Raw genomic sequence first — 27,917 nt, 5'->3', positions numbered from 1 at the left:
TGTCTCAGTTTCCCCTATAGCCCAGATTACAGGTGTGAGCCACCGTGCCTTGCCTTTTTTTTTTTTTTTTTAATCAATTTTGCTGTGAACTTAAAACTGCCCTAAAAAATATTAAGTCTTAAAAAAGAGAGAAAGATGGTCGGGCGCCGTGGCTCATGCCTGAATCCCAGCACTTTGAGAGGCCAAGGCGGGCAGATCACCTGTGGTCAGGAGTTCGAGACCAGCCTGGCCAACATGGTAAAACCCTATCTCTACTAAAAATACAAAAATTAGCTGGGCATGGTGGTGTGTGCCTGTAATCCCTGCTACTAGGGAGGCTGAGGCAGGAGAATCGCTCGAACCTGGGAGGCAGAGGTTGCAGTGGCCAAGATCACACCACTGCAGTCCAGCCTGGGAGATACTCCGTCTCAAAAAGAGAAAAAATAAAACCAAAGACAAGACAATCAGCTTCAGTTAAACAACTATGGGGCTAAACTTAGCCTTCCTGCTCACTAGCCATATGAATAATAACTAAATGTTTCTATGCCTCAGTTTCCTCACATGAAAATGTGCAATATAGCTGCAGAGGTTTTGCGAAAATCGAGAGATAGTGCTTTAGATCATCTCAGTGCCAGCCACACAGTGGGCATCTGTCAAGCTGTGGTTACAGTGATTTTCTAGTAAAACCTACTCACTCCTCCACCAGTTTCTTCACATTTCAATCTTTCTGCTGTTTTGGCTTATTTACATCACTAACCAAATTATACATAGCTTGTCCTGGTTTAATTGAAAGTGACAAAGGGGAAAGTGGGAAATGAAAACAGAGAGCTCAGTGCACAGCCGTGTTAAAAGACTCAGAAGTCAGCATTCAGCGGTTCCCAAAGGGGCTGCCAGCTCCAATCAGGCCACTAGCTACTTGACAAGAGGAGGAAGCCAGGAACCACACGCCACCCAGGATTCCCCTGGAAAAGCTACACAAAACACCCATTCTTGGAATAGCACAGAAAGCCTCCTGGTCATCTTGCTGGCTAAGTTCCGGTGCCACCAACGAGATGTTGGGCTTCCACTCAGAAGGCAACTGAATTTTCCTCCTCTGGAGTGCTACAAGCTTCATCGCTTTTATTTTCCAAATTACTTCCTGGCTAGCGATGGGCCAAGTCTAATGCAAGATAAAAGAATTGTAATGATTAAGGCTACCCTAAAAATCAAAAGAGAAGCTTAAACTAGCATGATTAGCCATACTATTTAAAAAGAAAGGTTATCCCTGAGACAGTCAGAACCCCAGGCGTCTTTTTCTGTCCTTTCCATTTGCTGACTATAATAAACCTCAAGGGAGAATTCTGAAATGCCCAAAATGATGCCCATGAATGATTTCCAGATGGTTCTTTCTCTGTCTTCACTTTTCAATCCCAGGAACTCTGGTTAACCCTAGTTGGTTCTGTGTCATATGTAAGGAACTAACATCTCCAATGGAACATGCCAGTGACCTTTCACCCAGCTCAATGCCTTTCCTTTCCCCAAGGGACTCTTCAGTCTTGATATGGTTTGGATTTGTGTCCCCACCCAAATCCTATGTAAATTTTAATCCCCAGTGTTGGAGGAGGGACCTGGTGGGAGGTGACAGGATCATGGGGGTGGATGTCCCCCTTGCTGTTCTCATGATAGTGAGTTCTCATGAAATCTGGTTGTTATAAAAGAGTGAGGCACCTCTCCCTTTGCTCTCTGGCTCCTGTTCCGGCCATTTAAGATATGCCTGCTTCCCCTTCACCTTCTGCCATGACTGTAAGTTTCCTGAGGCCTCCCCAGAAGCAGAAGCCTGGCCAGGCACGGTGGCTCACCTGAGGTCACGAGTTTGAGGCCAGCCTGGCCAACATGGTGAAACTCCATCTCTACTAAAAATACAAAATTAGCTGGGTGTGGGGCACACGCCTATAGTCCCATCTACTCGGGAGGCTGAAACAGAACTGCTTGAACCTGGGAGGCAGAGCTTGCAGTGAGCCGAGATCCCGCCACTGCACTCCAGCCTGGGCAACAGAGCAAGACTCCATCTCAAAAAAATAAAAAAATAAAGTAAAAATAAATTTTAAAAAAAAAAAAAAAGCAGAAGTCTGTACAGCCTGTGGAACTGTGGGCCTATTAAACCTCTTTTCTTTATAAATTACCCAGTTTCAGGTATGTCTTTAGAGCAGTGTGAGAACAGACTAATACAAGTCTCACAGGCACTTCTACTCTGAGCTCTTGGGAAATACTTCCAGAATTTCTTTATTTCTACACATCCTTCAATGGAAAGGGATATTTAATGTTTATTTTTGAGAAAGGGTCTCACTCTGTCACACAAGCTGGAGTGCAGTGGTATGAACATGGCTCACTGCAGCCTCAACCTCCTGGACTCAAGTGATGCTCCTGCCTCAGCCTCCTCAGTAGCTGGGACTGCAGGCACCCATGCCAGGATAGGTTTGGTATCTTTTGTAGCAACAGGGTTTTGCCCTGTTGCCCAGGCTGGCCTCAAGCAATCCTCCCACCTTGGCCTCCCAAAGTGCTGGGATTATAGACGTGAGCTTCTGCGCCCATCGAGATCTCACTTTTTATTTCCTTCTTAACTCTCCTTCGTCACAAATTTACAATATTCTCTACCTGACAAGTGTCAGATGCAATAATCTTCCCAATCCTGTGGCTCCCAAGGGTTTTCTGGATCCAGTGCAAACTCCTGACCGTGGCCACTAAACCCTTCAACCGGCTGACCCCGTTTTCCTTGCCAGCTCCATCTGGTTTCCTCCATTTTGTGTGGCAAGATACTGTGTCCTCACCCTTGTTTAAGAGGTAGTGCCTGTCCCTCATTGGCCTCCTTCCACTCATGCCAGCCTAAGTTCCCCACATTTGCACATGGTTTTATGGAGTTTATAAACAGTTTCACACAAACTGGGCTTGTCATGATGACAGTTAGCACAGGGCTCTCACTAAAACCAGATGGATGCTGGTAAGAGGCTCACACTCACTCAAGTGAACTGTCCCATCAAGCCTGTAAGCCCCCTCCCTTCCCCAGGCATCTGGACACTAATTTTTATCTCTAGCGAGACGAGATGCCCTTGCTCAGGAACAGCTAAGCAATGGGTTTTTGCACTGGCTCTATGCAGAGCACAAGGCCTCCAAAGAGTTAGAATCAAGGAACACCCAGGGATCCATGAAGAAAACAGCTGAACATGTGCAAGGTCACAGTCTTGCAAAAGTGACACTCGAGCCAGGGCAAGACCAATGTAAAAATAGATGCAGCTGAATTGGGACATCAGAAGGTACCAGAAGGCACAAGAACACCACACCTAGCTCACCCGGCCTCACTTGCTGGGCTGGGACAGCCAGCGCTCCAGGTATGAAGCAACCAAAAGATGAACAGGCATTGTCATTCAACCCTTGCTCCAGGGCAATCTGGGACCCAGTGGGAGTAGAACCAGGCCTCTATACCTGACTTTGGGCACGCAAGTGTACCCTCCCCCGGAGTAGCTGAGCCTGCCCTATGCAAATGCAACTGAAGTAGGGAAGCTAACCCTTGGATCTGTCTCTGAATGACGCCGAGGGAAATGAACCTGCTCCGGGCAGGACAACCAAAGCCACCAACACAGACACCAATGCCTTACTCCAGGATGGACTAATGATGAAGGCTTTTTGTTTTGTAAACACAGTGTTCTGCAGCTAGAAAATGTCTGGGAGAAAAAACAAGATGGAAAAATAAATTCCAGCATTAAAAACAAAAAACAAAAAACAGTTGTTTACCTCCCACAGATTCAGTCTTTAGACTTCATGAGCACCTACAATCATCAGGAACACATATGGGCCCCTACCCAACATTCTCTCTCCCACCGTTCCCCCAACACACATACAAGCTGACACTTGGGAGTCCCTGCCAAGCCAATCTCCAATAAATTCTTAAAAACAAAAGGCTCCGAATAAAGGATTTCAAAACAAAGCTCTGCTCTGAAGGTGCACTGTAAAAAGGAAGTTTTCCCCATGGACAGAATGAAATCAGGACTGGGCTCAGATAGAAAGGCCAAGTGGATATTAACCTATTTGCATACTACTGGTCCTTTCATCTGTTTTACAAAAACAGACCTGAAAAGAGGAGTATTTGTGTCTACGAAGAGTGAGGGTTTGAAAAAAAATTAACACACACAAATCAGAATTCCCTTCTCTCACATCCTGGGCCCTGGGTCTTTGAAATTCTCTGGCCTGTATATAGAGCAAATGGTAAGCTTGCCAGCCTTTAGGGTGTTTTCTGCCAAACCCAGAAATGCCCTTCTCCTGGGGACACAGCAGGGCTTTCCTGGAAAGTTTACCTGCTTCTGGACAAAGATGGTTCCTTTGGTCAAGAGCCCAGAGGACAAGTAGCAAGGAATAGAGGAGACTCCTGGCCTCAGGGTTTGCCATCTCTGGAGAACACCCCCTAGCACAGAAGGTCCGTAACTGGTTAACTGGGGAATCAGCAGAATCTAGGGGCCACGAGGCTGAATCTGATAGGAAGGGCCAAGTGTAGATGCCACAGGTTCATCCTTTTTTTCCCTGGATGTCACAGTGGCAATCTAATAACATGTGGGGATTTCAAGTGAGGGATGCTTCTCCAATTGGAATGTAGGCATCGGGAGGGTAGTGGTATCTGGTCTCAGTATTCCTTTGCAGCACTGCAGAGTGCTGGCAACACCCAACATACCCTGTTGTTTAGAAAGTAACGGTATCCGGGGCCGGGCGCGGTGGCTCAAGCCTGTAATCCCAGCACTTTGGGAGGCCGAGACGGGCGGATCACAAGGTCAGGAGATCGAGACCATCCTGGCTAACACGGTGAAACCCCCTCTCTACTAAAAATACAAAAACTAGCCGGGCGAGGTGGCAGGCGCCTGTAGTCCCAGCTACTCGGGAGGCTGAGGCAGGAGAATGGCGTAAACCCGGGAGGCGGAGCTTGCAGTGAGCTGAGATCCGGCCACTGCACTCCAGTCCGGGCGACAGAGCGAGACTCCGCCTCAAAAAAAAAAAAAAAAAAAAAAAAAAGAAAGTAACGGTATCCAATGAAGACCCCTCACAGCTTCTAAAAATAGGAATTCAACTCTAAAACTTTGCCTCTTTCACAGGGACAACTAGGTACATTTTCACCACTTCAGGCTTTCCCTACCCCCTACATTTTGCTGAACTTAACCTCTGTACACACTAATCCCTGCCAGACTCACTGTAAATATTTCATGCTACCTCCACTCCTGTACGAGCACATGTCAGAATTACTGAGGTTGCTAAGCCTGAATTTAGGTTTGCTTCACCAGCTTTCTATGTCAATTCTGTGTTAAGGAGCGGTCCTGTACACGGCATAGCCTCAATTTCAATAGAACACCACCTGGAACAAAAACAACCTTTGTCATTGAATTATTGTCTCCATTTCATCATCTAAGAAAATGGCATTAGCACTGGCACCAGATTTCACTGGGGTACCCTTTCCCACATTGACATTTGTCCTCCGAAAAGTTTCAAAGTTGTCCTCTGAGACATGTTCCATCTACTCCTAAACTTATCCTTTTCAAAATGAGATCCCTGTGTTAGGATCAGAATCTTTTTTTTTTTTCTTTGTGAGATGGAGTCTCACTCTGTCACCCAGGCTAGAGTGCAGCAGCGCAATCTCGGCAAACTTGGCTCACTGCAAACCTCCGCCTCTTGGGTTCAAACAATTCTCCGCCTCAGCCTCCCGAGTAGCTGGGATTAAGGTGTCCACCACCATGCCTGGCTAATTTTTGCATTTTTAGTAGAGACAGGGTTTCACCGTCTTGGCCAGGCTCGTCTTGAACTCCTGACATTGTGATCTACCCGCCTAAGTCCCCCAAAGTACTGGGATTACGGGCGTGAGCCACCACGCCCAGCCAGGATCAGAACCTTGAGTATGACTTACTGGAATGACAATGCAATAAACTTTATTTTACTTAGTCATTTTAATTTTGGAAAAACCTCCAAGTTTTCATGTTTTGGAGTCATGTAGGCATGTGCCACTTGAGTGGAGAATTTCATGAGCTCTTTAATTCTGGGATCACGTGGCACTGGAGAAGTTCATTGCGGCACACTGAGGTTGGGTTGGTAGCCACTGAAGAGTTACAGACACTGACATTCCTGTCACCCAGAGGCAGGGAGTGACATCTGGCTCTAGCTTTTAGCAGTAGAGAGAGTATGCTGGGGGTAGGGGAGAGGTTGGAGAATGACCCAATGAAAATGCAAATGTTCCTCCGCTGGCTGCTAAATGAACCTTGAAGGAAAATTAATACATAAATTGCAAGCCTATGGCAAAATCAAGACTTCTAGATTACCAGAAAAATGCAAACTAAAATCCTTCATGACTCTATTTCTAATATTGTGTAAGCTCTAAACCCTAGCCATAGTGAACAATGGTGTTAAACAAACAGATTTGGTTTTTCCCTTCAACTTTGACCTGCTTATCCACCTGATGACGTAAACTACCCATGTGATTACCAAACTAAGAAAGACAGAAACCCACTGCTGGCAGCAAGAGCCATGGGGAATGGCCCCACCCAGTAGGATCACAGTTTCCAGAAATGCTCAAGAGGTTAACATTTTAATAGTATGAATCAGACACTGCATCCAGAGTCTGTACGTTTCTTATAGTAACTCTTAGGGTCTTAACCTTTGTATTTTTCAATTGTACGGACTAGATAACTAATCAGAGATATGGATTCAATTTGCCTTAAGTCCTCAGTCAGTAATGGAGACCGTGGGGGCTAAAGCTTAATTTCGTGTTTCTTTCCTTTTGATACTATCTTTTTTTCTTCGAAGGTTTCACTCTGTTGTCCAGGCTGGAGCGCAGTGGTGTGATCTCAGCTCACTACAACCTCTACCTCCCAGGTTCAAGCAATTGTTGTGCCTCAGCCTCCTGAGTGGCTGGGACTACAGGCATGTGCCACCATGCCCAAGGTTTTGCCATATTGGCTAGGCTGGTCTTGAACTCCTGACCTCAAGCAACCACCCGCCTCAGCCTTCCAAAGTGCTGGGATTATAAGCATGAGCCACTACATCTGGCCTGATACTATTCTTCTAATCAACATATTTTCTTCAAGTCTCCTTTATTTTCAGATCTTGGGCCTACATGTGATGCTTTTCTCAAAAGCAACTGAAAACCTGTACCCTAAAAGAAGGATGCAATGTTTTTCATATTAAAAAAAAGACGCTAAACTTTTGTTCACTGGGTACATTTGTTATCCTTGCACTCAGCATGTGGGATCCAGCAGATGAAAGCCTGAACTTCAGAGAGAAACGTGGGAATGGAAGGTTATGTTCCTCACCCTATGAACTCCAAATAGTATACCAGACTTCAGAATAAAGCCTTCCTCCACTAAAACAAAACGTCATTTCAGAAAGTACCATCATGCTAGAGAGCGACTTCCATGGGGTGGGTTTCCTTTGAGTGGCTGAGCAGTTTTTTCACTTTGGACCCTCATGTTAGTCCCACTGTTAGCCGTGTCAGCTACAGGAGAAGAAATAGAACAAGTCGAACCTTCTCTAGCGTGTGAACTGGGGGGTTTGGTTACACTTAGACAAGCACAGAAACGTCAATCAATCAATTCAGTTTGTATCCACCAAAGCACTAGAGAATGAGGCACAAATGGGATACCCATCTGTTATGGTCTGAATCTTTGTGTTCCTCCAAAATTGGAGGAACCCCCTTGAGGGTTAGGATTTTAGCATACAAATTTTGGGAGGCCCACCTCGGCCTCCAAAGTACGATATTAGGAGGTGGGGCCCTTGGGAAGCGATAAGGTCATGAAGGAGGAGCGCTCCTGAGTGGGATTCGTCTCCTTATGAAAGAGACCCTAGAGAACTGCCTGGCCTCTTCCACCGTATGAAGACCCAGCAAGGCACCATCTACAAACCAGAAAGCAGACCTTCACCAGACACTGAATCAGCTAATGCCTGGGTCTTGGACTTCCCAGCCTCTAGACTATGGGAAATAAATTTCTGTTACTTATAAGCCATCTCATTTATGGTATTTGTTATAGTAGCACAAATGGACGAAGAAACTGTCTGGTCATTGTGTAGTAGAGCCGAGGCTGGGGCTGGGGCTGGGGCCAGGGTGGATTAAGTATGGCAGATGCTGTAGACTGATTCGCTCAATCTCCATTTAGCAGAAAATGTGAAACCACCATATTCCATTGCAGCCAGAGCGCAGGCATGTGAGCTTATTTCCACCAATCAGAAGCATCCCAGTATAACCCGGATGTAGCATGAGTGACAGAGGCAGTAAGGTCACCCATTGTGATCCAGGCCTTCTGAGGAGCACAGCAGAAGAGAATCGCAGTCCTGACGTTCATTCCCTTAGCTCCTGGGGACTCAGCAGCCAGCAGAGACAGCATGATTTTTCTGCTAGAACAGACCCATGGTGTGGTTTGGCTCTCTTCCTGGCTCCATCACATCCAAGCCTGATTCTTGGTTCTTCCCAGAACATCTGTGAACCACCTAACCAAGAGCCTTTAATACATCCCTTTCTGCTTAAACTGGCTACAGGAATTTCTGTTGTTTGCAGCCAAAAGTCCTGCCAGACTCGGCAAGAAAGCAGAGAAATGAAAGGAAGCGGGAAGGACTGCAGGAGCCAGCGGACAGGGGCTATCCAGTGGCCACGTGCTCCAAGTCAGGGGCTTCTGAACCCAGTTCTGTATGCCCAGTGAGGCCACATGGTGGCATCCACAGAGCAGAAGCTTTAGTGATGGCCACACAAAGGTTCAATCTCAACTCCACTGCCCCAGGCTCTATATTGTGCTAGACGAGTTTCTCACACTCTCTGAGCCTGAATTGATTCATCTACAAAACTAGAACAATGCTACTTTCCTTACAGAGTTTCAGAGAAAACAAAACTAGGTAATATGTCAACAGCCCAGTACAGTGCCTAGTGACCAGCAGTTGTTTCAGAAATAGTGCAACTATCCCATCAAATTGGCACATACTGATTTGGCTTATATACCATATATGTCAAAATGTAAGGTTGTATTTTCTCTAACATTCTTTTTTTTTCTTTTGCTTTTTTTGACACAGAGTCTCGCTTTGTCGTCCAGAATGGAGTGCAGTGGCGCGATCTCGGCTCACTGCAAGCTCCGCTTCCTGGGTTCACGCCATTCTCCTGCCTCTGCCTCCCGAGTAGCAGGGACTACAGGCGCCTGCCACGGCGCCTGGTTGTTTTTCTTTTTTTTTTTTTTTTTTGTATTTTTAGTAGAGACAGGGTTTCACTGTGTTAGCCAGGATGGTCTCGATCTCCTGACCTCATGATCCGCCCACCTCCGCCTCCCAAAGTGCTGGGATTACAGGCATGAGCTACCGCGCCCGGCCATATTTTCTCTAACATTCTTATAAAAGAGGCAGTTATATATGAGTCTGTACAAATTATATTATGAACCTCTTTCAATTATGTTAATTTGGATGACAAATTACTATTTGGAGAAGACACAATTACCTCACACTTAATCAATGGGAATTTTAGATGCTTAAACAGAACTGGTTTAAAATAAAGGGGGGAAATCAACTTAATGTTAAATTTAACAATTATTCCTAGGGGAAATAATCTCACCATCTTAAGTGCTGCATTTTCTCAGAGCAGAGTAGCACAGTGGTTAAAAGCAGGAACTGGCTGGAGGCAGTGGCTCATGCCTGTAATCCCAGCACTTTGGGAGCCTGAGGCGGGTAGATAGCTTGAGGTCAGGAGATCCAGACCAGCCTGGCTAACACAGTAAAACTCTGTCTCTACTAAAAATACAAAAAAAAGAAAAAAAAAAAATTGGCCAGGTGTGGTAGCTTATCCCTGTAATCCCAGCACTTGCGGAGGCCGAGGCAGGTGAATCACGAGGTCAGGAGTTCGAGACCAGGTTGGCAAACATGGTGAAACCCCACATCTACTAAAAATACAAAAAAATTAGCTTGGCGTAGTGGCGGGCATCTGTAATCCCAGCTACTCAGGAGGCTGAGGCAAGAGAATCGCTTGAACCCAGGACGCGGAGGTACAAGTGAATGGAGATCGTGCAACTTGCACTCCAGCCTGGGTGACAGAGTGAGACTCTGTCTCAAAAAAAAAAAAAAAAAATTAGCCAGGCATAGTGGTGGGGCACCTGTAATCCCAGCTGCTTGGGAGGTTGAGTCATGAAAACCACCTGAACCTAGGAGGCAGAGGTTGCAGTAAGGTGAGGTCGCACCACTGCACTCCAGCCTGGGTGACAGAGCGACAGTAAGTCTCCAGAAAAAAAAAAAAAAAAAAAAAAAAAAAGGCAGGAACTCTGGAGCTCCACAGCTGGGTTTGAATCTTGGCTCTGCCTTTCATGAGTTATGTAACTTTGAGCAAGTTATTTGACCTTTCTGAACCTTAGTTCCCTGAATAAAGTGAAATAATGTTATCAATCTCTCAGATTTCTCTGCATAAATGAGTTAATACATCTAAGACACCTGTGACAGTATTTGGCCCGTAGTAAACGCATCCATAAACGTAAATTATTTTCTTTTCTTTCCTTTTTTTTTTTTTTTGAGGCAGAGTCTCGCTCTGTCGCCCAGGCTGGAGTGCAGTGGCCGGATCTCCGCTCACTGCAGGCTCCGCCTCCCGGGTTCACGCCATTCTCCTGCCTCAGCCTCCTGAGTAGCTGGGACTACAGGCGCCCGCCACCTCGCCCGGCTAGTTTTTTGTATTTTTTAGTAGAGACAGGCTTTCACCGGGTTAGCCAGGATGGTCTCGATCTCCTGACCTCATGATTCGCCCGTCTCGGCCTCCCAAAGTGCTGGGATTACAGGCTTGAGCCACCGCGCCCGGCCAGTTATTTTCAATTATAGGATGAAGGGATGGGGAAACTGTGGCAGGGTTATATGAATACTTGTGGCCTTGGATAAAATGTCCAGGGACAGCACCATACATGAATATTACAGTCTTTCAAATAATAAAGACGAAAAGCAATACATCCTGAAAACTGACTCAGCTGACTCAAAATGTGGCTCTGATTATTTGAATAAATTTGCTTCATAAACTATATAAGTGGGAAAAGGAACATTCAAAATTAATGTCATGTAAATTTTAAATGTGATTTTAATTATATATGTGAATATTAGAGCTATACATGACTTTCTCATGTGTATCACTGTATTATTAGTAGTAAACTGAATTGTATCCTATCAGTATACTACAGTATTTCATGTATATTTATGTTGGCCAAAAACCTTTTTGTAGCTCTTGCTTATTATGTATGGAGCTTATATTCTACTATATAGGGTAAAAGAAAATGTTCTCTTTTTTTAATTAGCGTAGAAAATTCAAACTGTTATCAAAAAGCATCTTAACCACATGTCCCTGCTCCCCAAATTAATGCCCTTATGATCTCTTTTGCTTAGATTTTTTGAGTTTAAATGCATTTTATTTTTAGACAAGCTACATGACATGTTTTTCTTAAAACAATGCCTCCATTCCAAAGCATGGTCAAAACAAATAAAGAGCTCAAGATGACATCAGTCCCATTTTCTTAAGTCCTGTTGTGTGGATGACAAGCTACGATGACAGGTGATACATCCAAAGTAATTGCCAAATTTGTTAACAGTTTCCGATTTCTAAACCATTCTTAAAGAAAATCACATATGGAGTCATGCCATCCTCACAGTAGTCCAGTTGAGCACCACCTCGATTCATGCTTTCCCCAGTACAGAACTGGTAGCTTTTTGTTTGCTTGTTTTGAGATGGAGTCTTGCTCTGTTACCCAGGCTGGAGTGCAGTGATCTCCGCTCACTGCAGCCTTCGCCTCCCGGGTTCAGCAGTTCTCCCACCTCAGCCTCCCGAGTAGCTGGGATTACAGGTGTGCACCAACCACGGCCAGCTAATTTTCTGCATTTTTGGTAGGGGCAGGGTCTCACTATGTTGCCAAGGCTGGTCTCAAACTCCTGAGCTCAAGTGATCCTCCCGCCTCGGCCTCCCAAAGTGCTGGGATTATAAGCATGAGCCACCACGCCCGGCCAGAACTGGTCATTTTTGAAATTACTAAGGATGTGCTTGATTTGTTCTGCAGCCCCTGTCATAAAAAGTTTTACTCTTTCTGGTCTCTGTTCTTCAAGTTTGCCTTTGATTGATTTTACTTAACCTTTGATGTATTTCTTGTAGTTTTTTCCTGCAAGTGACGGTTCCTTACAGTATCAACACGAGCCATTACTGTGCTTTCCACACCCTCGCCCTCGGGGCCATCAACAGAGGCATTTCCACCAATGAGCGAGTCATCGGTGTTACCCTCTTTCCTACTGACCATCTTCTCCCTCCACTTACAGGCACAGCCAGTCTGGGATTTCCCGGATCTCGTGAACACACCTCATGATGGCTGAGGAGGTCCCGGTAGATAATCATGATGGCGGCTGACAGCGGCTAAAGGGAGACGAACGACCAGCGGCGCTGCCTTAGAGGAGCCCAGAGCTCGCAGCTGCGCTCGTGGGGAGCCGGGGAGGGGAAACCTTGCTTAGATTTCAAACAAAGGAAGCATCAAACCAAAATAAAATAGAAGGGGCTGGGCGCGGGGGCTCACGCCTGTAATTCCAGCACTTTGGGAGGCGGAGGCGGGTGGATCATGAGGTCAGGAGATGGAGACCATCCTGGCTAACACAGTGAAACCCCGTCTCTACTAAAAATACAAAAAATTAGCCGGGCGCCTGTAGTCCCACAGCTACTCGGGAGGCTGAGGCAGGAGAATGGTGTGAACCCAGGAGGCGGAGCTTGCAGTGAGCCTAGATCATGCCACTGCACTCCAGCCTGGGCGTCACAGCAAGACTCCGTCTGGGAAAAAAAAAAAAAAAAATTAAATAGAAGGAAAGGTAGACTATCTGTACATTTTAAATATACATAAAATCTCCAACATGGGCCAGGCGCGGTGGCTCAAGCCTGTAATCCCAGCACTTTGGGAGGCCGAGACGGGCGGATCACGAGGTCAGGAGATCGAGACCATCCTGGCTAACACGGTGAAACCCCGTCTCTACTAAAAAATACAAAAAAACTAGCCGGACGAGGTGGCGGGCGCCTGTAGTCCCAGCTACTCGGGAAGCTGAGCCAGGAGAATGGCGTGAACCCGGGAGGCGGAGTCTGCAGTGAGCAGAGATCCGGCCACTGCACTCCAGCCTGGGCGACAGAGCGAAACTCCCTCTCAAAAAAAAAAAAAAAAAAAAAAAAAAAAAAAAAAAAGATGTTATTCAATTCTACTTACCTGATCCTTTTACTTTTTTTTTTTTTTTTTTTTTGAGATGGAGTCTGGCTGTCACCCGGGCTAGAGTGCAGTGGCACGATCTCGGCTCACTGAAGCCTCGGCCTCCCGGGTTCAAGCAATTCTCCTGCCTGAGCCTCCTGAGTGCCTGGGATTACAGGCGTCCACCACCACGCCTGGCTAATTTTTATATTTTTAGTAGAGACGGGGTTTCACCATATTGGCCAGGCTGGTCTCGAACTCCTGATCTCATGATCTGCCTGCCTCGGCCTCCCAAAGTGCTGGGATTACAGGCATGAGCCACCGTGCCCGGGCACCTGATCCTTTTCTTATGCCTTCATTTAATTGGGAGAGCCTTTTTTAATGCCTTCCTTTAATTGGGAGATCCTTTTCTTATGCCTTCATGTAATTGGGAGTGGGGGTGGGGATTAACAAATAAAATCCAACTAAAACAGCAAGACTTTCTTCATAAGGCATGAAACATTAGACATACAAAATACTGTATTTCACAGTGTCCTCTCTCATCTGTACTTCATGGGAAATGGACAGATGAATTCGGCCTGATAATCCACTACATGTAGCTATTAGTGGGTTTCTTGAAGAAAAGGCACAATAACCCAGATGGGTGTATTAACCAGAGCCTTTATGTCATTTACAACTAATACTATGAACTGTGTTCCCTCTCAAAATTCACAGGTTAGAGCCATAATCCCCCATGTGATAGTATTTGGAGATATGATCTCTGGGAGGTAATTAGGTTTTGGTGAGGTCAGGGAAGGGACCCCATGAAGGAATGAATGCCCTTATAAGAAGAGATGCCAGACAGCCTCTGCTTGCTTGCTTTCCCTGTCATGTGAAGACACAGTGAGAAGGCAGCCGTCTACAACCCAGAAGAGAGCCCTCACCAGAAGCCAACCATGCTGGTACTTTCGTCTTAGACTTTCCAACCTCCAGAACTGCAAGAAAATAAATGTCTATCATTTCAGCCATGCAGTACTTTGTTATGGCATCCTGTGCAAAGACAGGTAAGGAGCATGGCCACTTAAAACATTAAGAAGTCATCATAACCAAACTGTCAACAAAACAATCATCCACTGTAACAAGACAAATCTCTTTGTGTTGAACTTTTTCTTAGTTCTTGATTATAAACTTGGGCTAACCAAGCATTCCACCCAGAATTAGATGGATAGTACAACTTTCAATGTTTAGACCATAACATTTAATCTAATTCTTACTGGATCTGAGCACATCCAAAGGTGGAAAATATGTTCAAATATTCTATTCTAGATATTGTATTTGTTTTTGTTTTTTTGTTTTTTGTTTTTTTGAGACAGATTCTTGCTGTGTTGCCCAGGCTGCAATGCAGTGGCACAATTTCAGCCCACTGTAACTTCTGCCTGCTGGGTTCCAGAGATTCTCCTGCCTCAGCCTCCCAACCAGCTGGGACTACAGGCACGTGCCACCATGCCCAGCTAATTTTTGTATTTTTAGTACAGACGGGGTTTCACCATGTTGGCCAGCCTGGTCTCGAACTCCTGACCTCAGGTGATCCACCCGCCTCAGCTTCCCAAAGTGCAAGAATTACAGGCGTGAGTCACTGCACTCAGCTGTAAATAGTCTCTTAATAGATTTCCTAAATCATTGATAAAAACCAAACTAAGGCCATGAGTGGTGGCACACACCTGTAATCCTAGCACTTTGGGAGACAGAGATGGGCTGACTGCTTGAGCCCAGGAGTTCAAGACTAGCCTGGGTAACATGGCAAAAACCCATCTCTACCAAAAATACAAAAACTGAGGTGGGAGGAGCATCTGAGCCTGGGGAGGTCAAGGTTACCACTGCACGCCAGCCTCTGCAACAGGGTGAGACCCCATCGCAAAACAAAAAACAACAACAACAAAAAACCAACAACCATTTGGACATCAGTAACATGAAGTATATTTTACTTGTGTGGTATCTCAGTTAAAATTACTTCAATTTCAGGCCAGGTGCAGTGGCTCATGCCTGTAATCCCAGCACTTTGGGAGGCTGAGGAGGGTGGGTGCATCACCTGAGGCCAGGAGTTTGAGACCAGCCTGACCAACACAGCAAAACCCCGTCTCTACTAAGAAAGGTTAAAAAAAAAAAAAAAAAATTATCCAGGCCTGGTGGTGGGTGCTTGTAATCCCAGCTACTCCAGAGGCTGAGGTAGGAGAACTGCTTGAACCTGGGAGACGGAGGTTGCAGTGGGCTGAGACTGGGTCACTGCACTCCAGCCTGGGCGACAGATCAAAACTCTGTCTCGAAAGAAATAAACAAACAAACAACAAAACAAAACAACCCCTCCACACACACACACACAAATTCACTCCCTCGGGTAAAAGCAGATTCACTTTCATAATTTTATAGGCAAATTTGAAATACAAGCAGCAACATTTTAGATGTGCTGCTTCTTTACTCATGCTTAATTATAACCTCAGCCTTATTCGATGTAATTGTGCCTGGAATTCTGTATCTGTACCTTTCCAGTAATATTCACCATCTACTACTAATTTTTAAAAGACATATTGGCCAGGAGCGGTGGCTCACACCTGTAATCCCAACACTTTGGGAGGTCAACGCAGGCAGATCACGAGGTCAGGAGATAGAGACCATACTGGCTAATACGGTGAAACCCCGTTTCTGCGAAAAATACAAAAAAAAATTAGCCAGGCGTGGTAGCAGGCGCCTGTAGTCCCAGCTACTTGGGAGGCCGAGGCAAGATAACGGAGTGAACCAGGGGGGTGCAGCTTGCAGTGCAGTGAGCTGAGATCACCCCACTGCACTCCAACCTGGGTGACAGAGCAAGACTCCGTCTCAAAAAAATAAAGAAATAAGACATATTAACAAGTGTTGGTTTCCAGTGACTCATGTTTTCACATTTCAACCTCTAAGTTATGATGATAGCAATGTTAATTGTTTTCTCAGGCAATGTATTGGAATGTTTATAAATACTGGTTCATTTAAAAGGCCCTGGGAAGATAAGAGATTTATTTTCTTGGCTTCAACCATGACCAGCCTTGCCCACAGCAAGTGCTCATTAAATGTTTGTTTACTGAATGACTGTTGACTAAGTAAAACTTTTCCTTGATTTTTAACATTTGTGGCTGATTTCACTATGTTAACCTTCAGCAACTTGTAAGTTGTAGATGTAGTAAGTTCTTATTAATAATTGAGCTTATAAGAAGTGGCATAACTTAATATTGAATAAATCTTATGATAAAGACTTACTGGTTATTATTTTGCTGGTTTGGTTTTGTTTGTATTTTGGCTAATTGAAACACATACAGTTGAAAGAAATACACTGCTTTAAAATACTAAAAAAAAAAAAAAATGTGGCTGGGTGCAATGGCGTGTAATCCCAGCACTTTGGCACTTTGGGAGGCTGACATGGGCAGATCACCTGAGGTCAGGAGTTAGAGACCAGCTTGGCCTACATGGTGAAACCCCGTCTCTACTAAAAATACAAAAATGTGCTGGGCATGGTGACAGGCACCTGTAATCCCAGCTACTCAGGAGCCTGAGGCAGAAGAATTGCATGAACCCAGGAGGCGGAGGTTACAGTGAGCAGAGATCGGGCCATTACACTCCAGCCTGGGCAACAAAAAAACTCCGTCTCAAAAAGAAAAAAACAAAAACAACAACAAAAAAATGTTTTTCACTAATTTACAATGACTTTTCCTTTCTTTTTTTTTTTTTTGAAACAGGGTCTCACTCTCGTTGCTCAGGCTAGAGTACAGTGGCGTGATCTTGGCTCACTGCATCATCTCTCAGGCTCAGGTGATTCTCCCATCTCAGCTTCCTGGGTAGCTGGGGCTACAGGCATGTGCCACCCTGCCCAGCTAATTTTTTGTATTTTTAGTAGAGACAGGGTCTCACTATGTTTCCCAGGCTGGTCTCAAACTCCTGGGCTCAAGCAATCTTCCCACCTTGGCCTCCCTAAGTGTTTGGATGATAGGCGTCAGCCACCATGCCCGGTCTTTCCTATTCTTTCTACCCCTAAATTACATAATAATATTTAATTTTTTTAATTTATTTTTTTGAGATGGAGTCTCACTTTGTTGCCTAGGCTGGAGTGCAGTGGTGCGATTTCGGCTCACTGGAACCTCTGCCTCCCAGGTTCAAGCGATTTTCCCGCCTCAGCCTCCTGAGTAGCCAGGATTACAGGCATGCGCCACCACGCCCAGCTAATTTTTTGTCTTTAGTAGAGATGGGGTTTCACCATGTTGGTCAGGCTGGTCTCAAACTCCTGACCTCAGGTGATCCACCCGCTTCAACCTCCCAAAGTGTAATTTTTACTTTCAAGTTGTAAGAGTTGTCTTTTTTCCCTTCTGCATGCAAATCCCTTATCATATATATTATTTGCAGAAAATTGCTTCCCATCTTTTTCATAAATGGTGCTGGAATAATGAGAAATTGACATGTAAAGAAACAAAGCCCTTAATAAAATTTTAAGTTTTGGTTTTGTTTTTTTGAGACAGAGTCCCACTGTGTCATCCAGGCTGGAGTGCAGTGGCATGATCTGGCTCGCTGCAACCTCCGCCTCCTGGGTTAAAGCGATTCTCCTGTGTCAGCCTCCCGAGTAGCTGGGATTACAGGCACGTGCCACTGCTCCCGGCTAATTTTTCTATTTCTTAAAAATAGAATTAGTCAGGCAAGGTGATGCACGCCTGTAATCCCACCTACTTGGGAGGCTGAGGCTGGAGAATTGCTTGAACCTAGGAGGAGGAGGTTGCAGTGAGCTGAAATGGCACCCCTGAATTCCAGCCTGGGTGACAGAATGAGACTCTGGGGAAAAAAAAAAAAAGTATCCAAATCAAACCCTTTAACAATTCAATAATAAGCAGACAATTCAACTGAGTAACAGGCTAAAGATCTGAATAGATGTTTCTCCAAAGAAGATATACAAAAATTGACAACAAACCCAGGAAAAGATGTGCAACAGCATTAGTCATCAGGGAAATGCAAACCAAAACCACAGTGAGATACCACTTCATATACACTAGATTGGCTATAATTTTTTTAAAGGACATAATAACAAGTGTTGGTGAAGATGTGCAGAAACTGAAACCTTCATGCATTGTTGGTAGGAATGTAAAATTGTGCCATTACGTTGGAAAAGTTTAGCAGTTCTTCAAAATGTTAAACATGGAATTACCATATGACCCAGCAATTCCACTCTTAGGTATATACCCAAAAGAAATGAAAACATTATGTCCACACAAATCTTATACATGAATGTTCCAAGCAGCATTATTTACAATAGCCAAAATGTGGAAATAACCCCAATATCGATCATCTGGTGAATATGTAACACTGGACTACCATTTGGTAATAAAAAGAAATGAATTTCCAGTGACAGATGTCACATGTGTATGAACACTGAAAATATGCTAAGTGAAAGAAGCCAGTCACAAAAGACCACACAGATTTCATTTACATGAAGTGTCCAGAAAAGGAAATTTATAGAGATAGCAAATCGATGAGTGGTTGCCAGGGGCTGGGGAGTTTGTGGGGAAAAGTGGGGAGTGACTGTTAACGGATTCAGGATTTCTTTTAGGGGTGATTAAAATGTTCTAAAAGTAGATAGCGTGATGTCTGCAGATCTGCTTCAATTTACTTAAAAACCACTTATTGTAAACTTTAAATGCATGAAATGTGTAATAATGTAATCTCAATAAGGGGAATTATTCACTCTCCAATTTGAAACAGACAAAAATCAAGATTCACAAAAGCTAACTTCAAGTCACTTTTTTTTTTTTTTTGCGACAGAGTCTCTCTCTCTGTCCCCCAGACTGGAGTGCAGTGGCATGATCTCGGCTCACTGCAACCTCCACCTCCTGGGTTTAAGCGATTCTTGTGCCTCAGCCTCCTGGGTAGGTGGGATTATAGGCACGTGCCACCATGCCTGGCTAATTTTTCTATTTTTAGTATAGACGGGGTTTCACCATGTTGTTCAGGCTGGTCTCAAACTCCTGACCTTAAGTGACCCGCCCTCCTCAGCCTCCCAAAGTGCTGGGATCACAGGCGTGAGTCACCGTCACCCAGCCAAAGTCACCTGTTTTTATAGTCATTAGCCTAAATGCGTATTTAAAATGCTTGACAAGTTTAATAGAAAGTTCTTCGAAAGGTCAGCTCTTGCCTCCAACTCCCCTTCCCCTTTTCTAAACTGGCAACACACTAGTGTTCAGGGGAAACCAGAAAAATTAAGTCATTTTTAAATGAGTAGTAAGTATTTGTCTGGGAAGATTTAGGAAACTCACTTTTAGTAGAAAATTAATCAGCAAAATCCTTCAAGCATTGTTGATGGGGTTTTCCTCCTTATCACACACGCCCACAAAAACCTTGGGGCCTGGCAACAACTAACAAGCAAGCCTATTACACAGATAAACAAAAATTCAAGGAAGGAAAACTAGCTGTTCCTCGGGGTGATAATCTAGAGATGGCTTCAGGACTTCTGAAGGCTTGCATATTTTTTTTATCGTCAGCCTCCCAAGAAATAACTGAAGAGCATTTTACAAGAAATCACCTAATTATGGTCTCCAGGCTCATTGCCTCTCGCAGGCCCTTCCTTCCTCAGACAGATGCTCAACAACAGGACCCAAGTAGAGTGTGGGAAGGACTGGCCAGATCCTGCAGAAGCCTTTGAGATAACCCCTTCCCCTTAAGAAAACCTAGCCTCGGGCAGCCTGGAGCTGGTCCTCGTTCCAGGCCCAAAGTCCTTCACCTATCCCCTTCAGGTAGGAAGGCTGGCTGACTTTCATCAGCCATCAACAGTGAGCTCTTTACAATGTGGTCTACATGTAAATGGCTTTCTATATACTAAGGGTAAAAGTCAGCAAATCCGTAAACAGATTCAGCCAAGATCATATATATTTACAAGTGCAAATTACAAGTACAAATTCCTGACCGCCTGACACAACCCCAGGACTATGGAAAGCTGGTACACAGGGCTATCTACACCTCCCTGGAATCTCCAACTGAGAGAAGGAACCAGAGGGGATACATGTGAGGATACACCCCCATCCACCCCAATGCTCGCCGTCTGCCATTCTCAAAATCCTGGTGACAGTGTTCACTACGTCATTTGCTATGTGCTACCTGCCAGGCATTATGTCAGTGGCTCTATATGCATTCTTCCATCTAGTCTGGCAACAAATCTGAGTGTTACTCTTCTCAATCGACAGAAAACCACCACCTTAGTCTGTTCAAGCTGCCGTAACACTATAATCTGGTGGCTTATAAATAACAGAAATTTATCTCTCACAGTTCTGGAGGCTGGCAAGTCCAAGATCAAGGCCCCGGCAGGTTCAGTGTCGACAGTCACTTTCCAGTTGACAGATGGTGGCTTCTAACTGTGTTCTTACATAGTAGAAGGGGCAAATGAGCTCTCTTGGGCCTCTTATGAGGGCACTAATCCCATTCATGAGGGCTCTACTTTGATGACCTAATCGCCTCCCAAAAGGCCCCACTTCCCAATACCACCACCTTGAAGTGGTGGTATTTCAACACATGAATTAGGGGGTACATAAACATTTGACCATAGTAAACACGTTCAGTGAAAATAAATAACTTATCCAAGGCTACACAGCCAGCACACATGGTAGAACTATGATGGGACACCACATCCTTGAAGCCAAATCACAGAAGACAGGAGGTGCCAATCCTGAGACTGTACCGTCAGCAGGAAGCTCACCTTCCAGGACAATGCTAGAAGTCCAGAGCTTTCCCTTGTGAAAACAGAGACTCCAGCCGGGCGTGGTGGCTCATGCCTGTAATCCCAGCACTCTGGGAGGCCGAGGTGGGCCGATCACTTGAGGTCAGGAGTTTGAGACCAGCCTGGTCAACATGGTGAAACCCCGTCTCTACTAAAAATACAAAAAAAACTAGCTGGGCATGGTAACACATGCCTGTAATCCCAGCTACTCGGGAGGCTGAGGCAGGAGAATCACTTGAACCCGGGAGGCAGACGTTGCCGTGAGCCAGGATCGTGCCACTGCACTGCAGCCTGGGTGGCAGAGCAAAACTCCATCTCAAAACAAAGAGGCCAGGCGCAGTGGTTCACGCCTGTAATCCCAGCACTTCGGGAGGCTGAGGCGAGCAGATCACAATGTCAGGAGATCGAGACCATCCTGGCTAACACAGTGAAACCCCATCTCTATGAAAAATACAAAAAAATTAGCTGGGTGTCATGGCAGGCGCCTGTAGTCCCAGCTACTCGGGAGCCTGAGGCAAGAGAATGGCGTGAACCCGCAGGTGGAGCTTGCAGCGAGCTGAGATCTCGCCACTACACTCCAGCCTGGGCAACAGAGAGAGACTCTGTCTCAAAAAAAAAAAAAAAAAAAAGAAGAGAGGCTCCATCTATCCTTAAGACGGATCCCCCCAAAGCCATCCTGGATGACCTGTCTAGTGAGTTCCCACACGTTTGAAGGAAACTTCCCCCAGAGCTAGGAAAGGTTTGGCTGGAAAAGGGTTGGCTCAGGAAGCTCTCAGCATCCACACACTGTGTGTGCAAGCATCACTTTGCCATGTGACAGGGGAGCACAGTTCATACCAAATAATGCACACCAGTGGTACTGCGCCTCTAAGGACAGCCAAGTTCGGAGCTTACAGACAATCAAGGGTGGAAGCTGGGAAGCTGCCTTCAAAGGAAAAGGCAGTAGAGCAGCTCTCAGAAAAGCTCTCTGCACCAAACCCCTGAAGCACTCACCTTCACTCAACAGCTTCAACAGGAGTGCCCTGGGCATGTCAGCATTTTATTTAAGCCATCTCTTGTCCTTTGTCCCTCCCTGGCAACTGGTTGGAGGAGCCTAATTTCCCAGTGCTCCTTACTACTGTCCTGAAGCCTAGCTTTATAGCTGTATATCCACTTTTATCATTGGCCATTTATTATGTGCAGTTACCTGATAAACTGATAGAAGCAGATAATCCTACAGAGGCAAGAATGGTCTAACGGATTTGAAGCCAGCCAGCTCTGGATCCTACCATACTCCGTACTTTTGGTATAATTCATATGAGTTCATCACTAAACAAAATCCCTGTAATATAGTTGGCTCCAGGGAGGATACAAATGATGACGAGTGTCCACACTCTAGAGGTGGAGAGAAAAGATACACAAAATTGGTCCGGTATGGTGGTTCAGGCCTGTAAACCCAGCACTTTGGGAGGCCGAGGTGGGCAGATCACCTGAAGTCAGGAGTTTTGAGACCAGCCTGGCCAACAATGGTGAAACCCTGCCGAAAAATAAAAATACAAAAAAATTAGCCGGATGTGGTGGCAGGCACCTGTAATCCCAGCTACTCAGGAGCCTGAGGCAGGAGAATCACTTGAACCTTGGAGGTAGAGGTTGCAGTGAGCTGAGATTTCGTCACTGCACCCCAGGCTGGGCAACAGAACAAGACTCCACCTCAAAAAGAAAAAAAAAAAAAAGCCAACAGTCAAGCAAAATGAGACCTTATATCATCTGCATGTTTCATGTTTCATATGCGTCTCTTCTGTACTTAACTAGACCGATTTGTTAGTTGTCGGAAACTTTCTGCATGCTGCTTCCTTTTCTGCCCCATCCCCAGAAAAAGAGAACATTTTCACATCAATAGGAGGCACTCAGTGATGCCGGGGGAACACAGAGATTCAACGCCAGTGACAATTGGGATCTCAAGTGCAACTCCAGCCAGTGATTCTTCAGAACACATCACTTGCAACTTATATTTGAACATCAGACAACACAGGGAATAACAGAAGTGTGTGTACAACACTCTGAGGGCTGAGAGGACAAAGGGATCATACTGGCTGGCTAGGAAAGTTCCACAGAGAAGATGAAAACCAGTTCAGGTTGTCCACAAACTCTAGGAGCAGGAACACAATTTTCACACTGTGGTAAGAGATACTCGAGGTTTACTTTCCCAGGAATATCTTCTGCGTCAGCCTGACACAGTCCTGCTGCCCTAAATTTCAAGGTTTGAGTTAGTTCATTGATTTAGGTGCTAATTCAAAAAGTATTTTTAAATATAAATATGTTTCTGCAGCAGGAAAAAAAAAATAGTTTAACCTTGTATTTTTCACGTAAGTGATGTATAGACCCATTTTAAAGAAAAAAACAAAAAGAAAAAACTCACCAGATCCCCACCCTGCATCCAGAGATCTCATTTGAGTAACATTTAAGAAAATAAAATGATTTTATTGTTCTTTCAGCTGTAAAGTATTGCTATAAAAGAAGTCTTCTTTGTAACTGGTTTTTAAGACAGGGTCTCTGTCACCTAGGCTGGAGTGCAATGGCACAATCATGGCTCACTGCAGCCTTCACCTCCCAGGCTCAAGCAATCCTCCCACCTCAGCCTCCCAAGTAGCTGGAACCACAGGTGCATGCCACCATGCCTGGCTAATTTTAAAATTTTTTGTAGAGACCGGGTCTCATTATGCTGCCAGAGCTGGTCTCAAACTCCTGAGCTCAAGCGATATGCCCACCTTGGCCTCTGGAAGTGCTGTGATTACAGCCATAAGCCACTGCACTCAGCCAGTAAAGTAAGATTACTGTAACAAACACAATTTAAAAAATCTTATGCATCTCTAAAGACTCAGAAACCCTTGTTTGAGAAACAGAACTTTAACCTGTTTAACAGTCCCTCTGGATTTAATATCCAGCCCTTGGCATAGGGCTTGGCACGTAGCAGCATTTCACTAAACTTTTTCTGAGCAGATGAATTCTATCTGGGGAAAGGAGCCGGGTAACGTCCAAGGTTTAAAACACTGCTGAGGTGGGTGAGCCTAAGACCTAGGCACTGAACTGTGACCCTAGGTAGGTGGATATTTCACACACACACACACACACACACACACACACACACACACACACACGGGAGTTTCAAACAGGAATCTGATGAGACAATAAAGTCACTTAAGACGAGCTAACTCTGCCAGCAGTTACCTCCAAGAAACCAGCTGACATGGACTCTCAAGTCTCTACCCCACCTCATGGGTACATGCCTAGAGTAGTGTATTTTTTACCTTTCTGTCACAGTACCTGGGAGGTGTCAGAGGGGGTCATGTGTAAGCATGGTCCAATGGAGAATACCAGGATCTGAAGTCTGCCAGCTCTGGATCCTGCTGTGCCTGAGTCTGTGTCCTTGTGCACAATTCTTAAATTCCAACCTGCAGCCTCCACATGAGCAAAGCAGAACAAATCGCTATTGCAGTGTGGCTGCGCGGGGGGGTTACGGTGAGAATATATGAAAAAGCCCTGGCACATCGCTGGAGCTTATTAAAGCCAGTTACCCGACAGAGGCTGGAACATGGCACCCATTACCCACAGCCACGAAGAAAGGACAGAGGCAGGGTGGGGAAAAGGCTTCGCTGTTCAGGGATCAACATAACAACACCGTCTTTTGAAAGAGGTGGGAGCAGACAGAGTGAGGAAGGAAAAGGTAGAGGCGCCTTCATGAGGGAAGTATGTGTATTTTGTGGCTCAGTGAAAAAACGAGGAAGGGGATTTACAATATGTTCATGTAAGGCTCTGGGCAGAATTTAAAGTCACTCTATCGGCTCAGCCAAATGAGAAGATCCTCTTTCTGACAAATCCCAACAGAAGACATGTCAGTGAGCTAAAAGTATCTTGGTATCTTCTTCCATCTGGGCTGCTATCACAAAATATCATAGACTGGGTAGCTTATGAACAGTAGAAATGTATATCTCACAGTTCTGGGGCCAGGAAGGCCAAGACCAAGGTACTGGCAGTACCTGGTGAGAGGCCATTCATAGACGGTGGTCTTCCGGCTGTGTCCTCACATGGCAGAGGGGATAAGGAGTCTTTCTCAGGCCTCATTCATAATGGCACTCATCCCATTCATGAGAGCTCTACCCTCCAACCTAAGTGCTTCCCAAAAGCCCCACTTCCTGATACCCTCTCAACCTTCAGGGTTAGGATTTCAACAAATGGATTTTAGGGAGACAGAAACATTCAGTCCATTGCACTTGGCAAAAGAAAGAAAGGGCGGCTGGGCGTAGTGGTGCACACCTGTAATCCTAGCACTTTGGGAGGCCGAGGAGGGCAGATTACGAGGTCAGGAGTTTGAGACCAGCCTGGCCAACATGGTGAAATCCCGTCTCTACTAAAAATACAAAAATTAGGTGGGCATGGTGGCAGGTGCCTGTAATCCCAGCTACTCAGGAGACTGAGTCAGGAGAATCAGTTGAACCCGGGAGGCGGAGGTTGCAGTGAGCTGAAATCATGCTATTGCACTCCAGCCTGGGCGACAGGGTGAGACCCCATCAAAGAAAAAAGGAAAGAAGGAAAGAAGGAAGGAAAGAAAGAAAGAGAGAAAGAGAAAGAGAGGGAGAGAGGGAGAGAGGGAGAGAGGGAGAGAGGGAGGGAGGGAGGGAGGGAAGGAGGGAGGGAGGGAGGGAGGAAGGAGGGAGGGAGGTAGGGAGGGAAGGAAGGAAGGGAGGTAGGGAGGGAAGGGAAGAACAGGGAAGGAAGGAGGGAAGGAGGGAGGGAGGGAGGGAGGGAGGGAGGGAGGGAGGGAAGGAAGGAAGGAAGGAAGGAAGGAAGGAAGGAAGGAAGGAAGGAAGGAAGGAAGGAAGGAAGGAAGGAAGGAAGGAAGGAAGGAAGGAAGGAAGGAAGGAAGGGCAAGACTGGGACAAGATTGAGAAAATGAGGTAATGAACTCCAGAATAACTGTCTAGCACTTGAGCAACCCTTTGGTTCCCCTTCTGGGGCATTTCCCTCATGCAGTATTGGGCTGAGGGTACAGCCATACTTATGACATTATCTTTCAACCCTTCAGGTCACACCAGCTCACCCCAAACTTAATTTTAGACTATAGAAAAACCAGAATAAAATGAAGTCAGGACACACCCTAATTATAACCGTGTTATTATAAGTGTCCATGCAGACAGGGGTATGGAAGCTTGGAAAAGCAAAATATACTTGGTATGTACTGAGTGGTGGGACTGAGGAGAATTTTCCTTTTAAACATTTTTTTAAATAATTTTGATCTTATTAGTGCAATACATAAAAGCTGGGAAGGGAAAAAACATCAAGAACAGCCCTATCTCCTTGATGTCACTCATCCCACAGCAGGAAAATCTGGACTGAGACCACTGTTGAAATCCTACACCCCACCGTGCCAGGCTTCCAGTCCATTCAAGAGTAGGCCAGATGCAGCTGCAGCTGTGGCCAGAGCTTAGGGGAATGAAAGGCTGAATGAAGACTAAATTTATTTTAGTCAAAACTACAGTGCAAATTCCATTCACACAGAGCACCCTTAAAATGCAACGTGCTGGCTGAGCATGGTGGCTCACGCCTGTAACCCCACCGCTTTGGGAGGCTAAGGTGAGTGGATCACCTGTGGTCAGGAGTTCAAGACTAGCCTGGCCAAGATGGCGAAAGCCTGTCTCTACTAAAAATACCAAATAAATAAATAAATAAATAAGCCAGGCATGGTGGCGCATGCCTGTAATCCCAGCTACTCGGGAGGGTGAAGCAGGAGAATCTCTTGAACCCGGGAGGCGGAGGTTACAGTGAGCCAAGATTATACCATTGCACTCCAGCCTGGCGACAAGAGCAAAACTCCATCTCAAAATTAATTAATTAAGTGCTGATTATCAGACTAAACCCAGGAATTTCTGTACAACTTCATGCTAACAAATGCCTAAGCCAATTTTTTTCTACCTAGTCTGAAATTTTTAGTAACTAGCACACGGACACATACACACACAATTCCTGCTGAGAAATTAAACAGTCCCCAGTATAAGAAAAATAGAGTAAGAGCCTACACAAGGTGATTTATACTTTAAGACAGACTTAGACATAGCTGATCACTACATTTATTCCACTGGAAAATCTCGTTATACTCATGGAAATTTATTAGCCACCTATTAAGTTTTCTGTCTGTTTTGAGACAAAGTCTCGCCATGTCACCCAGGCTGGAGTGCAATGGTGATCTCAGCTCACTGTAACCTCCGCCTCCCCAGGTTCATGTGATTCTCGTGCCTCAGCCCTCCTGAGTAGCTGGGACTACAAGTGTGCACCTCCATGTGTAGCTAATTTTTGTTTTTTTGTAGAGACGGGGTTTCACCATGTTGCCCAGGCTGGTCTTGAACTCCTGGGGTCAAGCAATCCGCCCACTTTGGCCTCCCAAAGTGCTGAGATTACAGGCATGAGCCTCTGCACCCAGCCAGGTTTTTGTGTTTTAATGCAAACCACGATTGATGGCGGGCTAAGCAGTAACGTGGGGACAGCATGGTCTCAAGGATTGCTGTTATCTATGGTCTTCACCAAGACATGACTCTGCCAAAGCCTACACAAACAACCCTCACAAGGGTAAAGGCGAAAGGTCCTGGTCAGTGGATACAAGTTTAATAGTTTCAAGACTATCTAAAAAAAAATTCTTTCTTGGAGAAATAAACCAAGACAGGAAAAAGAAAAGCTTAGTTTTTATCTGCTTCCCTCTAGAAAAACCCTCCCTTGCCCTCTCCGTTGCTTCTCCCACACCACACTTTGTTCACACCAGTTTCAGCACCCACGCTGTAGCACTGCCTGGGTCTACACACCTGTCTCCACCGTCAGGCTGTGAGCTCCTTAAGATACTAGGTCCAGCTGGGCACCATGGCACACACCTGTAATCCCAGCAATGGGAGGCTAAGGCAGGAGGACTGCTGGAGCCCAGAAGTTCAAAACTAGCCTTAGCAACATAGTGAGAC

The 27,917-nt window shown here is 45.4% G+C and overlaps 1 protein-coding gene and 1 pseudogene across 4 annotated transcripts in view; both read right to left on the bottom strand.

The window, feature by feature from the left end:
* PDZD2 (PDZ domain containing 2) overlaps positions 1–27,917 on the bottom strand; it is a 485,800-nt gene that overhangs the window by 198,186 nt on the left and 259,697 nt on the right. The gene's annotated exons all lie outside the window — the stretch shown is intronic.
* On the bottom strand, positions 11,561–12,358 carry LOC104673863 (annotated as a pseudogene).

The sequence above is a fragment of the Rhinopithecus roxellana genome, chromosome 3 (assembly GCF_007565055.1).
Source record: "Rhinopithecus roxellana isolate Shanxi Qingling chromosome 3, ASM756505v1, whole genome shotgun sequence".
In the NCBI taxonomy this organism is placed as follows: domain Eukaryota; kingdom Metazoa; phylum Chordata; class Mammalia; order Primates; family Cercopithecidae; genus Rhinopithecus; species Rhinopithecus roxellana.
Note: the sequence above shows the minus strand (reverse complement) of the source record. Positions and strands in the feature narration are given on the sequence as shown.